The sequence below is a fragment of the Microtus pennsylvanicus genome, chromosome X, assembly GCF_037038515.1.
Source record: "Microtus pennsylvanicus isolate mMicPen1 chromosome X, mMicPen1.hap1, whole genome shotgun sequence".
Classification (NCBI taxonomy): domain Eukaryota; kingdom Metazoa; phylum Chordata; class Mammalia; order Rodentia; family Cricetidae; genus Microtus; species Microtus pennsylvanicus.
In genome coordinates this window covers 92,816,782-92,821,741 of record NC_134601.1, presented here as the reverse complement: position 1 = coordinate 92,821,741, position 4,960 = coordinate 92,816,782, and the positions used below count along the sequence as shown (strand labels likewise).

Genomic DNA, 4,960 nt, shown 5'->3' with positions numbered 1-4,960 from the left:
TGTTTTCCCAATTTAATCCCAAGCCTTGGCACCATATCCTAGCCCCGAAATCTGGAAGAAACCCTTCTTCTACCAGAAGCCAGGCCAGCATCCTGATTCCATGATAAGACTGCCCCCCATTATGCCCATTCTTGAGAACCTCAATCCAATTGCCTGTCCTCTCCTTCTCACCATATCCCGGCCCACTCCTCTGGTGGAAGGCTTCCATCCCATTAAATGCAGGTCCATCTTCTTAGAAACCAGGTAAGCCACCCCCATTTCCATACTGATAAGTGCCCAATATCTCCCCTATTTCCCGTAATCCTAGTTACACCACCTGGCTCACACCTCTGTTGGAAGCCCCTCTTTCTCCAGAGGCCAGGCCAGCATCCTCAATAAGACTGCTCCTGGCATTGTATAATCTGGGCCTACCTAACACTTATTGTCCCTCCTCTGATCATCAACATGCCTGTCCGCAGTTATGGAGGAATCCTTCTTCTACATCACAGGCTAGACCAGAATTCTGATACCCAGATTCCAGACCATAATCCTGAAACTCAGTGTCTTATGGTTTCTGTTGCTCTGAAGAGACACTAAGACCACAGGAACTTGTATAAATAAAAACATCTAATGGAGAGGATCACTTATACTTTCAGAGGTTCAGTGCACTATCATCATGACAAGCAGCCTGACAGCTTGCAGACAGAGCTGGTGCTGTGGTGTAGCTTAAAGTCCTACATCATGTAGGTTACAGGAAGGCATCTGAGACAACCTGAGCATAGGAAACCTCAACGCCCACCTCCATATTGACACATTTCCTTCAAGAAGGCCATGCCTACTACAACAAAGGCACACTTACTAATAGTGTTACTCCCTGTGAGATTACGGAGAACAGTTATATTTAGACCACCACATTCTATTGCCTGACCACATAAACTTTACAATATCATAATGCTAAATTCATTTAGTCCAAACCGAAAAATCTCATGAGTCACTCAAAGTCTCAACAAAGTTGAGACTAAATTCCTTTAGTCCAAAGTGAAATCTCTCCAGAGTTGATCACAGTCTCAACAATGTTTAAAGTCCCAAGTTTCTTCTGAGATTCATGTAATCTCTTAATTGTAACCCCTTACAAATTCAGAATAATCAGGTCACATCCTTCCAACAGGTACTGGCACATGACAGACATTACCATCCAAAACGTAGGGAAGGGAGTATAGTGAGGAAATTCTAGACTGCTGAAAGACTGACAGCCAGCTGCACAAACTACAAACTCTGCATCTCCATCCCTGATATCAATTCACTCTCAGATCTCCTACTCTGTTCAGCGTTGCTGACTTCAATAGACTGCTTTCTCTTGGGCTGGTTCCACTCCCTGTTAGCAGGTCTCCTTGGCAGGTATCCCATGACTCTGACATCTCTAAAACATTGTGTCTTCAAGGCAACCCAGGCTTCAATTCCTCAACTTTACACAATGGTCTCAAGGCTTCTATTTAGGGACATGCCTGACACATGCCTGACCTCAGCAACATGGTGGGATGCAGGCAGACATGGAGCTGGAGGAGTGTCTGAGACTCCCACATCTTGCAGATAACAGTAAGTTGACGGAGAAAGTGGTTGGTATCCTGAGCATAGAAAACCTCAAACCCCACCCCACAGTGACAACCTTCACTTCCCCCAAAACGGCCATAGACACTCCAACAAATCTACTTCTTCTATTAATGCCACTCCCCATGAGATTGTGGGGGCCAATTACATTCAAACACTTATACCCACAGATCAGGCCCACTCCTTCAAAACCAGGTAGAAACACCCTACCCCACCAGAAGCCCGTGGTACTATGTCACCACCAGAGCCCAACCATTCCAGTATAGCATGCCCTGATATTCCAACACAGCCTAAGCACAAGAAATGATCTTTTGGAATTAGTATTTAAGACCTTTATTTAGAGGTGTTTAAAGTTGGTTGGCATAATTGAAAGAACATTGAAGTATATTGCGAAAAACCAATTTCAAAATACCCAACACATTTGTTAGGTAATAAATGATGCATAGTTAATGCTGATATTTCTACTCTATCCGGTCATCTGTCCAAAGAAAGCACTTGATGTTCATTCTTTATTTATGGTATTTCATCTCCATTTCTTCTTGGATGTGCAGACCACGTGATGGTATAGATGGTAACCCAGCATTTACTCAGTCACGCCTTGCTTGATCTTGGCTGCATACAGATTATTATATGGTGGATCAGATGCCTTTGGTATCTCTTTCACACTCTGTGGCTTGGAATTCTTTGGGCGTCTTTGTTGGTGATTGAAGTTGCGGTGATTATGACCTCGAGGTGGCTGCTGACCTTGGGTCTCCTCTCCTTGATTTTCCTCATAGTGCTCATTGCTGTCCTGTCTTTGCTGTCTTTGGCGAGGAGAGCTCCCGAGGAACTGTGGTCTGTAATTGTGATACATATAGGGTCTCACTGGTATACCTCTCCCATTGTACCTTGTTGGCCAGCACCCTCCATCACTTGTCTTTGCTCGTCTTGTTGAGCTTGGCCTTCATGAGTGCATTCTGATTGCTCCTTCCTTCCCCCACTCTTCCCATTCTGGTAATATTGCTGTGAATTACGTGGAGGACCCCTACGACCTAGATAGCATCTATACTGGTTATGCTCTGATGCATATTTACCATCTCGAATTTCTATTCCACCGGGACCTGTAACATTTAACGCCATTGCACCCTTTTCTCCTTCAACAATATCAAACTCCACAGACTCTCCGTCTCTTACCTTGCGAAGGTACTTCTTGGGGTTATTTATCTTTATGGCAGACTGGTGGACGAATATGTCTTCTTTGGTGTCATTTACCTTGATGAAGCCGTAACCCTTCTTGACATTGAACCATTTAACTATGCCCAAAACCTTCCTTGCGATTTGCTTCTTCTCCCTGATGGCCGGCACTGCTGCTGTGAGACCATCTGGGATGTCACTGCCTGCGCTGCTGCTCATAGAGCCAGGCTTGGTATCTCCAGCCCTGAGGATGGCATCAGCGGCATCAGCTGGCTGCTGGGTCTTTGCCTCTCTGGTAATGGCTGCTGTAGTGGTGACTCCAGTCTGCAGGGACTGCTGTGTCTCCTCCAGTGGTGGATTGGTGACTAGATCAGCAGCCTCAGTGGTGCTCTCAAAGCCCTCTGGGGCCAGCTGTCCACTCGTGGTGTACATCGACCTCAAGAAAATAATCATAAATTAAAGTTTGTCATGAGGATTAAAGCCCTTAAAGGAGAGAAGAACGATATTCTTACATAAATCAAGGAAAAGACAACCACAAAATTAGAGGTTATCAGCAAATCCTTTAAAAAAGGACAAAAAATTCAAGAAAAATACAAACTGATGATAGAAACTATTTAAGACAGGAAAATTGGAATAGAAACAATAAAGAAAACACAAACCTGGGGAACTCTGGAAATGGAAAATCTGTGTAAACAAATTGGAAACACAGATGCAAGCATCCCCAACAAAATACAAGAAGTGGAAGAGGAAATCTCCGGGAATAAAGACAATAAAGAGGAAATGGATTCATCATTCAAAGAAAATCTTAAATCTAAACAATTCCTAACAGAAAACATCCAAAAAAATCTCATATCATGAAAAGACCCAACCTAAGAATAATAGGTATTGAAAGAGAATTATCCCAACCCCAAAACTCAGAGAATACATTTTACAAAATCCTAGAAATTTTCCTGACCTAATTGTAGGATTTGTCTATAAAAAATACAAGTAGATTTCAAGGCTACAAAAGGACGGATCAGAAAAGAATGTCCCCACTCTACCTAATAAACCAACACTAATGTTGCAGAATAAGAAACAAATGTTAAAAGCTGCGAGAGAAAAAAAAAGAAAGTAAAATATAAAGGCATGTATATAAGAATCCCACCGACAACTCAATGGAGACGTTAAAAGGCAGAATGGTCTGGACAGAATTCTTGCAGATAATAAGTGCCTATCGATACCAGCACGGACTAATAAACCCGGTAAAACTTTCATCGATGGATCAAATACAACATTTCATGAGAAAGTCAAATTTAAACAATTATATTTCTAGAAACCCAGTCCTATAGATGGTGCTGAAGGAAAACTCCAACCCAAGGAAGTTAATGTCACCCATGTAAACATAGGAAATAGAAAATCTCACACTGATAAAATCCATAGGAGGGGTATATGGACACATGCACGCACACACACACATACACACACACATACACCAACACAAACTCCACCATGACCCTCACCACCAGTATAAGAACAGGAAGAAACAGTCAGTGGTCATTAATATCTCTCCACATCTGAAGGGGTTAAGTCAGCTCCCTTTAGAGGGCGGGGTTTGCCTCAGGCGAATCCCTGCCAATAAATGGTGCGCGGAGAGGCGGCGCGCCCCTTTTTTCCTCCCTACCTGTACTACGCTGGAACTTTGGTTCTGTAAGTTTAACATTAAAGTGTTAAATATTCTTTGATATCTGCATTGCCTTTATTTTGTGCGGGTACATTTGGCGCCTGCCCCGTGGGGCTTTGCCGAGAACCGGCCCCGAATCGGAGTCTCTTGCACCCCGGGCCGCTGCAGCGGTCTCTCTGGGCGCGCGCTGAAACAGCTGAGATTCTGAGCGACTCGATTTTCCCTGCTGCTTGCTAGAGTATCAAGCAGTGGGTTTGAAATCGACAGAGCCTTTTTAACAGCGCCTAAGTCTCTGTTCTGAGCCGTCCCGGCCAGATTTCCCATGCTCGCCCGCCGGCGCGCTCGCTGCCTGTGTCTGTTCCCCTCCCACCGCCGCCAGCGCTCAGGTCACGTGACAGCGGCCTGAGAGCCCCGGCAAAAAATACTTATCAGCCTGGTGTCTGTTTCAATTTTGTTTTTGAGTCATTTTATTTCAGATTTAGGACACGTGGATTCAACTGGACTCTTTCGCCACCACTGGCAGGAACCAGTTATTACAGG

General features: G+C 44.2%; 1 pseudogene; it reads right to left on the bottom strand.

Moving 5' to 3' along the window:
* Positions 1-2,170: 2,170 nt before the first annotated feature.
* LOC142840411 (Y-box-binding protein 1 pseudogene) lies at positions 2,171-3,192 on the bottom strand (annotated as a pseudogene).
* Between the last annotated feature and the right edge of the window lie 1,768 nt (positions 3,193-4,960).